The 11,432-nt window shown below is 41.7% G+C and overlaps 1 long non-coding RNA gene across 1 annotated transcript; it reads left to right on the forward strand.

Moving 5' to 3' along the window:
- Positions 1 to 248: 248 nt before the first annotated feature.
- On the forward strand, positions 249 to 973 carry LOC112957956. The gene is made up of 2 exons (XR_003251304.1): positions 249 to 679; positions 787 to 973. It is a non-coding gene; the product is annotated as an uncharacterized LOC112957956 (long non-coding RNA).
- Positions 974 to 11,432: the final 10,459 nt, after the last annotated feature.

Below are 11,432 nucleotides of genomic sequence, written 5' to 3' on the forward strand. Positions count from 1 at the left end.
GTCCTCCCATGTCAAATCCCAAAATAGCAATGAGTTGATAGTTGCATCACTCACTATAGGGCTTAAAAATACCCGCCCTGAATGACATCAGGGCATTAGGATTTTCACGTAATAGAAAAAAATCTGTGATTTATATTCAAAAACAAAGGATTTAAATGCAGCACAGGCCTTGAGTTTTTCCCTGATGGCATTCATGTGATGCACACGAATCTGAGTGCCTCTCCCTACGTGTTCTCGGTAGGAAGCAAGTGCAGTCAAACACACTCCTATGTGTTACCCGGTCCTGGATTTATCCACCGGGTGCTTGGCCTTCATAGCCAGCAGCCTAATTCAAGGGCCAGCTTGCCCAGCTCTCCTCTGATAATCTTCTCTTCATGTGAACAGAATATTCCCTCAGCTGTTGCAAAAGGACTTGCTGGCACTGCTGGGGTGTTGTGTGAAAGGTTTCTGCCATTCAAGCTTATCAACTACCTCAAGCCAGTTGGAAATCTAAAGGTCTTAAAATGAGAGAACCACAGGACAAGTTATTAACCCTACACTGAGAGCAAACCTGCAAATCCCGGTCCTTTGACCCATAGTCTAACCTAATGCAACACCCACCTACTGTGGCTGGATGCTGGCAGTAAGGCGTATTTGGTGTGTTTAACTGGCAGCAAGGATGAGTCCAGCTACACTGCAGGTAAGATGTGACAATTTTTAACATTCCCTCACTGTTTCATTTCAAATTTCATGTTGTCTAACCTAACACTTCCTGTTACTGGATCTTGCTCTATCCTCACCTGAAAGTTGGAAGGACTGCTCACTCCCAGTAGTACCGTGCCCTCTTGCTACATACATGTGAGGTGTGGTACAAATAGCTGTCTGAAATGCTGCCTCGCATGGACTGGACTGTTCTTTGTTGGAGCAGAAAAAAATTGAAGTCCTGCCTGCCCTCCTGTCTACTGGCTGATGGAGCCAGGCTGGTAGCTGAGGAGATGCAGGACAGCTCCCTGTGCCAGTGGAGCCGGAGCCCACGGGCTGCTTGTGAGGAGGCCGTGGTCACTCGTGACTGCCCGCTCCCATTCCACCCCGCAACAAGGGCCCATTTCCATGCAGTGCTGCTGAGTGGCCAAATAACATCTCTGGAGAACATCACAGCCAAAGACTTCAGCCTTGATATCACTTTTGCAGTGCTCTCTGAATTCTCTCCTGGGTTCCTATTGTCGTTCAAGTCCGGACGTGGTATCTGGAATGTTGGCTTCTCCCAGAATAGGCTCGGCAGTGGCATCCAGCCACTGCTTTTCCCTGTGGCATTGTCCTACTGCACATGTTGAAGCAGTTATCTGACTGGATCCCCAAGACTTTCCCCAGGCATGATCAACCAAATTACAGTCATAACATGTCATAAAAGGAAGGACCTTGAGAGGTCAGTTCATCCAAACATTTGTTCAAAACAGGGGCAAAATAGAGTTCAGAAAAGCTCGTTTGTGGCTTTGTCCTGTCTGATGCTAAAAACCTCCAAGGGTGAAGATTTTGCCTCCCATCTGGCCATCCTGATCCTTTGCCTGGCTATCACATAATAAATTCTTTTTATATATCTCTATATCTCTGCTTCAATTTCTGACCATCATAGCTCCCTCTCGTGCCATACACCCGTGTAAAGAGCCTGGCTCTGTCCTCGTGGCAGCCTCCCCCCAGCTCCTGGCCGGCTCCTGCTCGCTGCCCTGTACTCAAGCACATGTTCACTCACTCTCCCTCTCTCGACTGAACAAGCCCACATCCCTCAGCCTCTTCTCACACGGCAAGTGCTCCCACCCCAACCATCTTGGGATTGATTTTACATCATTGTTTGGACACGTGATGAAAATACTAAACGATGTTGGGCCAGGAACTGATCCTTGTGGGAATCTGCTAGAAATAGTTCCTCTTGTTACTCTCTGCACTCTGAGATTGACATTGTGCGATCTGTCAGTGAGCCAGTTTTCAGTTCTTCTGAAGTGCATCCTTTTAATTCCATATAAAGCATACTTTTTAAACATGCCGTCATATGTTGTGACATGAAATGCTTTGGCAAGACCCAAGTAAACTGCAGTAGTGTGAATATTGGCCTCAACCAGACACGTCAACCTGTAGAAAGAGACTTATTTAACAAGGTCTGTTTTGCGTCAAACCACACGAAGGGGCTTTCATTGCATTTAGAGAGTCTTATTCTTTCTTGATAAAGCTTCAGTTAACCCTCTCCCCTTTGTCCCAGGCAGGCTTGCCTGTGGTCGCCTTTCATCCTTTTCACTGTGGGAAATAAATTGGGTTCTCAGGAAGAACAAAAAGTTGCTTCTCTGCTTTGTGGGCACCAGACTCTGGCTGGCGAGGTCTGCAGATGCAAATCAGTCGCGCTACCTCAGTGAGGCGCCTGTATCTCGTGTGTAAAAGGGAGCTCAGGGAATCAAGACGTGAAAGAATTGGGTGGATTTTGCTTAAAAATATGAGGATATTTTGATAGAAAATGGATTTTGTTGTCTCTTTGCGAAACTATACTATGTCACACCACTGGCATCATACAGGCACTGAGGCTCAGAAGCCTCTCTCGCATGTATTGAAACCTCTGTAAGGTTAGAAATACAAGTGGAAGAGCTTCTAAAAATCACCACTACCTGGAAAAAAACAACTTTTTTTTTTTTAATGTTTTGCAATTAAAATGTACAAGCATAAATCTGCTTCAGATTAAATTTGTTGAAAAGCTTTTCTCCCTCCTTTCATCAGATAAGGTTTCATTGGCACTAAGATACTTCTGATTTAGTATTCAGGCTATTTTTATCAAATATTTCCCATGATTGCCATAATTCCAATGAGGGTGGAAGAGGATTGATGCAACTTTGGAATTGCATTACATCGAATTATGTTGGACATCCTATTGGGGATAGAAGATAAATACTTCCGTGCCTGCAAACACAGAGGGAAAATTCTCTTTTGATAAATTGATAGATTGGTACATGTAGAATGCATATGATAAAAATGCTAAAAGATGGAAAGAAAAAAAAACCTTACAGTCTTATAATCAAAGGCAAATATATACTAGATGAATTAAGACAAAAAAAAAAAATTGCAGACTTCATTGAAGAGAAGGAAAGAGGAATTGGAATCTAAATTGGTTTCTTTGGGCCTGTGTTGAGTTACTACTTGGCAAGATAAAACACCCAAACCCTTCTCCATAGCTATTATATCTCAGCATAGGCACCCTTGCACCAGAGACAATTGGAAGGGAGACTGTGCTGCAGTCTTCACAACATGTACTCAGTCACATTAAGGAATGAGAAAAGTCACTAGCCAGTGAGTAGCCAGTTCTTGCTGAGGCTGTGCTAAGCCAGTTCTTTACCCTTATATCTAGCTCAAGTACTGTGCAAGATTTTTTCTATAAGCTTTGTTGTTTGCGTCTTTTCAGTCCATCTGAGAATGGCCAAAAGCCAAGTGTGTCGCTCTCTCCACAGAGTGGCAGGAACAACAGAGAACTTTCCTATTCCTCCCTACAGGGTGCTGAGGAGGAAGATACAAGACAGCCTTAATCCAAATGTAACACTGAAGTTCATGGTGAAGAAATGTGGATATATACTTCCTTTCTTGTTCCAGAGGAAAGCAAGAGAAAATTGAGAAAGTGGAGAAACAGTCTCACTTGCCTGTGCCCATCTTCTTGGGTGACTATAAACTGTCTGCGAGGGGATGAAGGCATCATCTCATGGGAGAGGATTGTGTGGTAAGAGTTGCTCTCCAGGCTTTGCACTGGAGCACACACCCCAAGGTGGACAATCCAGGGAATTCGTTACAGGCAAAATGGCAGAATTGCCAGTGCCAGCTGATGGAGAAAGGAAAGGCAAGTACCACATGCACCTTGCAGCCACGGATGGCTCTCTCCTTATGAGCTGCACAACCAGGAATGAGTGGGAGAAAATGGCAGATTTAGCCATTAGATGGAAAATGTGTGGATGAAGTAGTTCTGGAATATGAAAACATGAGGCTGTAATGATACAATGCAAGAGTTGGCTTTTACTGTCTGAACCAATTTTTCAAAATGGTGAAGTAGTCCTGTGAAGGGCTTTTTTTTTTCCCAAAGACATTTTTTTTAGATAACTACTACATCAAAGTGCTCATATTTGGGAAAATTCTGTCCTTTGTGCTCCGAAGGTAGCATCAGGCATCAGCAAATAGCTTGGCAGTCCCAGGGTTCAGACGCTGAAAGGGGACAGTCAGAATGCACCTTCCCACGCTGGCTGCAAGTTAACAAAAAATCCAGCCTTCACATCTCAGATAAGATGATGGAAAGAAATTCTCATTTGTCAGAACTTATGACTTTATTTAAGGCTTTATTTTCCACTGACCTTTCCAAGAACTACTTTTTTTACTAGGTTGTAAAAAGAAGTCATGTGCATGTATGCATTACCTTTGAGGGCAATAAAAGGTTATAGGAAATAGATGAAAGCACATTCAATTTTGCTTTTCTGCTCTTTATTAGAAGTGTGTAGATACTTAGCTAGTAACTCGGGTAGCTCCAGTTGTTTTGCTGCGGCATCCCACACAATCTTGCTAAAATTGATCAACCCCCTCGTCCCCCTCCAGACCCATGCCCCATAGTGGAACTATTAGCACATGTATAAAAATAATGGTTGTGTGTTTGTTTGGTGCCTGAGTGTAACAGAATGAAGACAGTGAAAAAAGCCGTGTCTATTCCTGAGTGCTAAAAGTCTTTCATAAATAATTCACTAGAAATAATACCTTGGTTAAGGGGTTAAAATGTGATGTCTTTCCTAATTGCAGCATATGAGAATGGCACTTGTTAATCTCTTATCAAAGCATTCTATTTTTCTTTGATCTATCTGTAATGTATTGAGAGCAGTTGCCGCAGGCGTCTGTGATCCTGCTGTTGAATTCAGCACACATTCCACCTTGTTCCACGCTGGCCGTTCTCTGCTCGGCATAGCCGATGTTCCCCGCTTTGTTTGTACGTGCATCTCACATTTGTCTCCACTGGAGGGGCAAGCCTCACATGCACACCAATAATCTCTCCAAATGTATGGTTTTTTTCCATTTATTTCACATACTCATTAACTAATATGTTATTTTTCTACATAGCGACACCTCAGCTGTGTCTGTTAATGGAGAGCCCTCATATCATGGGCAGAAGACAAACGTTTTCTTTGTTTACTGTGGTCTAATAGCATTGGCAGGGATACACCTTACAGCTTGCGCATAGTGATAGTGTTTCTTTGACATGTGTATGAGCTATATATATATATATTAAAAAAAAAAAAGAAATTTTGAGCCTCAGTAGAGCCTCTGCCACCTGTAAGCACCAAGGTAAATGTGCTTGGCAATTCTGAAGCAATTTCTTACTTGCAGGGAAGTGCCTGTCTTCCTTGCACATACTCTGTTCCTAGGCTAAGGAGCGGGCACAGAAGTCCCCAGTGAAGTGCAATGTATCTAATACATTCAGCGACTAGTTCACCCATTTCTTACTGAAAATAAAGCCAAACATGCTGGACTTAGCAATTAATTGAGCTATCAGAAATAGCAAAGGACTTAGGTGTCAGCCTGGAAACAGAATCCCTCTGTGTGGACACCTCTGTGTGCAGTTACAGCGGCTGGAAACACACTATGTGGTGCTTAGAGGTTTTTCTTTAGAGCATGAGTATGTGAACAAATAAGAACAAACAGATGAAAGTTCCAGCAATCATATGACTAAGATAAATTACTGCTGCATTTTAATATAATCAGGATGGCATAATTATCCCTAGGACATCAGTATTAGGCAGACCAATGTCTTGTTTGGAATTGAGATGTCTCCCTTCTTCTTCCTTCACTGCTGTGAAATCATCATGGAGAGATTTGCACGTTGCCTTAGGTTAAAGCTTGGCCGTACAGATTTTTTTTCTTATTTCTCTCTTACCATGGTATACTTTTCAGAGATAAACAGATAGAAATTTGATAAAGTATATGCCATGCATTTTGAAATCTAGTGAAGTCCCTTTGCTCTCCCAGTGATAGATTGGCATTTACCTTTAAAGAGTTATTTAAACCTGCTATCACACTATTGCAGGTGAATCGATAAAAAAAAAAAATCAAAAGATTGGCAGTGGTGTCCAGGTATTGTAAGTAAAGTAGCACTGAGATTTCTGCATCCTCTTCGGCATTTTTATCTCACATGACTGTTGCTGTTGCTTATATGTGTAAGATAGCATAGGCTTAGTTAAAACCAGAATATGCGACAGCACATGACTTATCTTTTTCACCTCTTTCACATAGGTGGCTTCTCCATGGAAGGCAATGGCATGTGGCTTTAGATTGCTTTAGAGATTTTTTTTTTTATTTATTTATTCTCTCTTAGTTTAAAAGAAAAAGATCTTGTAGAAAGATCGCTTCACATTTGCTTTGTGCCAGAGACTGACTTTCTGGGTTTTAAGGCCTAGTGCCACCCCACATGTTCTGGTTTACCAACCTCATTCTGTTTTTGCAACATAGGCATTTTTCTGAGAAATAAATGCCCAACACCAAGTGATCCCCAGTTCTTTCAAGTCATTCAGTGAGCCCCATCAATTGACTTCCCAGACAAATCAAAAGGGCAACATGGGGGGATGCCTGACAAGAAAACATATAGCAGACTTCTAGCTAAGGTAATGAGTGTAAGATCCAAGCTCAGCAGAAATAAACTTTCATCAGAAAAAAAAATAACAATGAATAGGTTAATGATCTCTTAGGCATGTATTTTCTTTCAGACAGCTACTTCAGCTATCACTTGAGACAAAACTAGGGACTAACACAAGCATATGCTGTGTTCTGTTGCCTTGTGAACTAAAAGCACTCACTGCTCCTCATTAAATGGTTATGTATTTCATTCCAGGCCGAGCCCAAATTTGAACTCCCGCAGAGGTGACACAGACCCTGTCCCCTGCTGGGGTGGAATCCAGGCCCTCAGCGGTCGCTGCTCTGTCCTTGCATGCTACAGGCTTCAGACATGCGACCTCCTCCTGGTAGCAACAGGATTTGCTGTAACAAATTACGCCACAGTCTGCCTGTGTGCTGCACTGGTTGGTAATGTAGCTGTACCCACAGAGGCCGTACAACTAAGGGCAGGATATACATGCTTCCCAGAAGATGACAGATAAGGAAGGCCCCGCTTTGCACATAGGAAGTGTTTTGTTTCTGTGCTTATCATGAGTTTTCTGTTGCAAGTCATAAGTTGTGTCCTTGTCCAAGAGCTGGTAAGGGAGTCAGACTAGGTCCTGTATGAGCTCAAGTTTTAGATCAGCTGCTGACAGACATTTAAAATATAGAACACTAATCACAGCATAAGGATCTGCCAACTTTGTCTTGACACAAATACCTGCAAGAACAAATTATGTAAATTCAATCTATATAGATTTTATAAAATGTAAGTGAATCTCTGGAATATGGGTTAATGAAGCTCAATGAGATGGAATGAAAAATTCACCACAGATAGAAGTGTTATCCCATCTATAAACTGCATTTTATTTGGTATTACTGTGTTATAAATACTAAATGTCTATTTCTTGTAGACTTGTTGTAAGGTTCCATAATTTAGTACTTAAAACAGACCACTGAAATGTTCCTTCAAAACCAGAATTTAGAAACAAACATGTTTGAGCAGACATTTCAACTCATTTTTAACTGTCCTATTTGAAATATTTCACTTGAGCTAATAATCCTGTTTCTGTAATGAGTCAGTAGTTTTACTTGTGGATTAGCTGTATCTCAGATATTCTGTTTCTCAAGGCAGGTGGTAAGCTCTTTAGCTCATAATGTATATGAATTGAAGGCTATGACCTGAATAGCTGTCAGCTTCTTGAGATACCATAAATGAGTTCAAGCCTTCCCCCATAATCAACCCTTATCTTCAACTGGCTAAAAATCATCTTGCTGAAGCTAGTATGCTCTAAACAGAGATGGCGCTAGCAGGAGAAGCCCTTGAGCTACTCAGGTGCAACATAAGAGCACCATGCTCTCAGTACACAGTGCTTTTTGACAGCCCAATAATCACAAATAGGTACTACCTTCAGCATCTATGATTTTATGATCTTTGCAGAAGAGTGTGCCATAATTATGCTGGACTTCACTCTTCTTGCCCCCGTTCACTTAAGATGATAAGCAACCATTTTAACATCTCTTTCAGCAGCTCACAACTAATTTAGCTCATTGATGTCCTGCTGGCCATAAGTTCATGAGGAACCACCACATCAGCCATTGCTTCAGGGCACAATAGAGTCAATATGATGACCACAAATTCCATCCTGCTCAACTGCAGAACTTGTCTTTTTATCAAGACTTTTCACTAAACACAAAAATTCAACCACAAGACTTCCTTGCTGATAGGAACAAGCTCTTGATACCAGCAAAATTGAAACAGCTTCTCTGAAAAATTTATCAAATGCTTCTTGGACTAACAATGGATGATTTTCTTGAGTCATCTCTTCCTAGCTAGCAAGGTTATAGCTAGGCTGAACCAGTGTAATGAACTCTCAGATCTTCACATAATTTCCATCTCATTGCATTGGTTTGAGCAAGGGAATAAATACTAATAGTATCTTTTTAGAAAATGACACGAGATATTTGTTAGTTATAACAGTCCCAAGTGAAAAAGAAGTCATTATTAGGAGCATCCATCAAAAGTGGACAAATTCAGCTACTCTGAGTAGCTGAACAGAGCTGAGAAGACACTTCCCTATCACAGCAAGTACAAATCCATTTCTGTGGCCTTTGCAGCTGTATGTTCATGGAGCCACTAAGTCCAGGCAAAATATTTGAGGTCAGAAGCTTGCAGACTTTTAGCTGAAGACTAATAACCTAAGCAGCTGCTGACTCTCCCTTCTAGCCTCTATATAAAGGGAATGCAAGCACTTCACACTTGAAATTAATCCCAGCTGCAGCTGCTGGGTATTCATAATAAATGTCTAATTGCTAAAATTGTGTGCTGTGGACAGTGTCAGCTTTCATGTCACATGGGGACAATTGTGTATTCTCCACTGTGGCTGGGATCCTTAGTTGTCATCCTAACATCATCCCAAGCCACACTTAGGCCAGGGACAGCCAATATGGAGCTCTGCGCTCTGAACTCTGCTTCTTTTTTTTTTTTTTTTTTTTCCCCTTTGTGGAATTAAGTAACTATATTCCAGTATTATAGATATCCCAGAAACGGGTCCCTACAGCTGATATCTCACTGCAGTGCAGCAAGTGTGACTGTAAGAGCCCTGTCTATGACTTCTGTTTCAAACAAGCTTGTTTACAGTTGAGAAAGGGAGCATGCAAGTCCAGAGCCCTTGTAAGCAGCATGCCTTTCGGTATTTGATATTTGATATCAGCTGGAGAAATTCGTAGGAGAATTTGAATATCCCTGCACTACTGACCTGTGCAGGGGTGCAAGTACAGGTCCGTGATGAGAAAGAGCAGCGTCCTGCACGCTGTTGCAGGCAGACGCTTCCCTGGCACATGCACATACCCACGCTGAGTCCCCCTGCTTTCAGCACCCCTCAGTCCCAACACAGACGGATGGCGCTGCTGATCCAAACATGTATATCCTGCATGTACTGGACTTACTGGAGGCGTTTGGAACAGCTCTGTTGTGTGCATGGCAGCAATTTGGCTGTTTTGTCTTGGTCTTCAGCAGTCAAGCAGCAGTTAGATTGCCTCCCAATGTGATAAGTTACGTGTTTTCACTCTTAAGTCAATATCACTGGTACATCTGATAGTTGGCTATGATTCTGTCCTCTGCTTCTCCAGCTCTGAATTGAGATTTGATCAGCAGAGCTCTGGACTCAGGGAAAGAAGCTCATACAGAAGAGAATGAAATGTCACTTTCTGTGCTTTGTAACAGAAAAAAAAAATGCTATTACCCGATTCTGCTCCCAGGAAAGGGTAGATACTCAGCATCACACAGTGTCAACCTATAAAAGCTTCTGCGATTATTTTTAAAATGAAGGGAAGAGCCACATGATTTCTTTCTTGTTTACAGGACAAATGTTCTCACAAAATAAACCCAGGAACAAAGGGGCGGGGTGGGGGAGCTGAATAGCATTTGTACTCGGTTTCACTGGCAGTCTAGCCGGATTAAAATACCCTTCCTATATCTGTATGTCAGGGTGTGTTGCTGTTCAAGTGAAGCCAAGTTGCATAATGCTGAGCCGGGAGAGCACCAGTTTGATGTGTTGGTGATGAGATTGACCAGCGTATTTATATGTATGGAATCAGCATAAAGAGGCTCTACGATGTTTGCTATCCAGTAGGGAAATGATCTCATGCTGAAATGTGCTGCGATCTCTTGCCTGATGCCGAGCGATTAGCCTCTCGTGTGAGTGAACCAGAGATCCTGCTATTTCGGGGTGCATCCCAGGCTCAGCATGTGCCAGGAGCTGTTTCTCAGACTCGCCAGGGCCTCCCTCTTCACTGCAGCTTAGCTCTGGCATTTGGCACCAGCGTAGATATTTTGTGTTCCCCTATAGCCATTCATATATATTTGGGTGCAATTTCTAATGATTGATGAGAGGTGAAAGTCCTTGAGGAATCTGGCGGAATCTGAATGACTCTGCTATCATGCAAAGCAGAGTAATACTGTGTCTCAAGGGAAACTTAGAAGTTTTTGCAACTTTGAGCCAGTAACTCTCCTCAACTTTTTGATGCCCTTCTTAAATGTACAGTTTCTTTTTATTTATTGGTTTAATCTTGCATTTGATAGTGAAGTAAACCTTGCCAAGGGTGAGGTTTCTTAAGGCTTGCAAGAATTTTATACTGAGTTTTACTTGGGTTTTGGTTTGGGGTTCTGTTGTTGAACAAATTTTTTTAGGAAATTAATGAATAAAGTAATTTATAACTTGACTGATCTAGATTTCTGAACTCACACCTTTTACGGAAGAATATCAAATGCTTTTAAGGAGTGTTTTACCTCAAACTGGCTCTGACATGTATGCCAAGAAGCATGCAGTATACATGAAAAAATGCAACTAGAAAAGTAGTAATAAAGATTAGTAATTCAGCCATTTGTTCACAGATTAACTTTTAATAGAGCTGAGGTTTTGGCTCTCAAACATGAAAAGGATCTCAGTCCCTTTAATGGTGACATTGTATCGGCATTTATGGACGTCCTAAATAGGTCGTGCTAAATGGGAATGAAATACATTCACAATTACAGCTCTTAAACTGACACTCACAGCATGATTCATCAGGAATACTATTATACTAAAAATAAAAGGAATGGTGATTAGTTACAATAAATACAAACGTGTACACATTGCCCTTAGCTATTCCTCTGCTGTTTCTTCTACAATCTTTCCAACAAGGCAGTGAAAGTGCGTCTCTAATCCATAACCTCTAATCTGTGGTACCAAATTCTAGCATGGAAGATACTAAGACATTCCTGAAATAAAACCTTTTAGCTTCTTATGTCATTTGTATTCTCC

This window comes from Nothoprocta perdicaria, unplaced genomic scaffold (assembly GCF_003342845.1).
Source record: "Nothoprocta perdicaria isolate Ctin4 unplaced genomic scaffold, notPer1 scaffold_111, whole genome shotgun sequence".
NCBI classification, from domain to species: domain Eukaryota; kingdom Metazoa; phylum Chordata; class Aves; order Tinamiformes; family Tinamidae; genus Nothoprocta; species Nothoprocta perdicaria.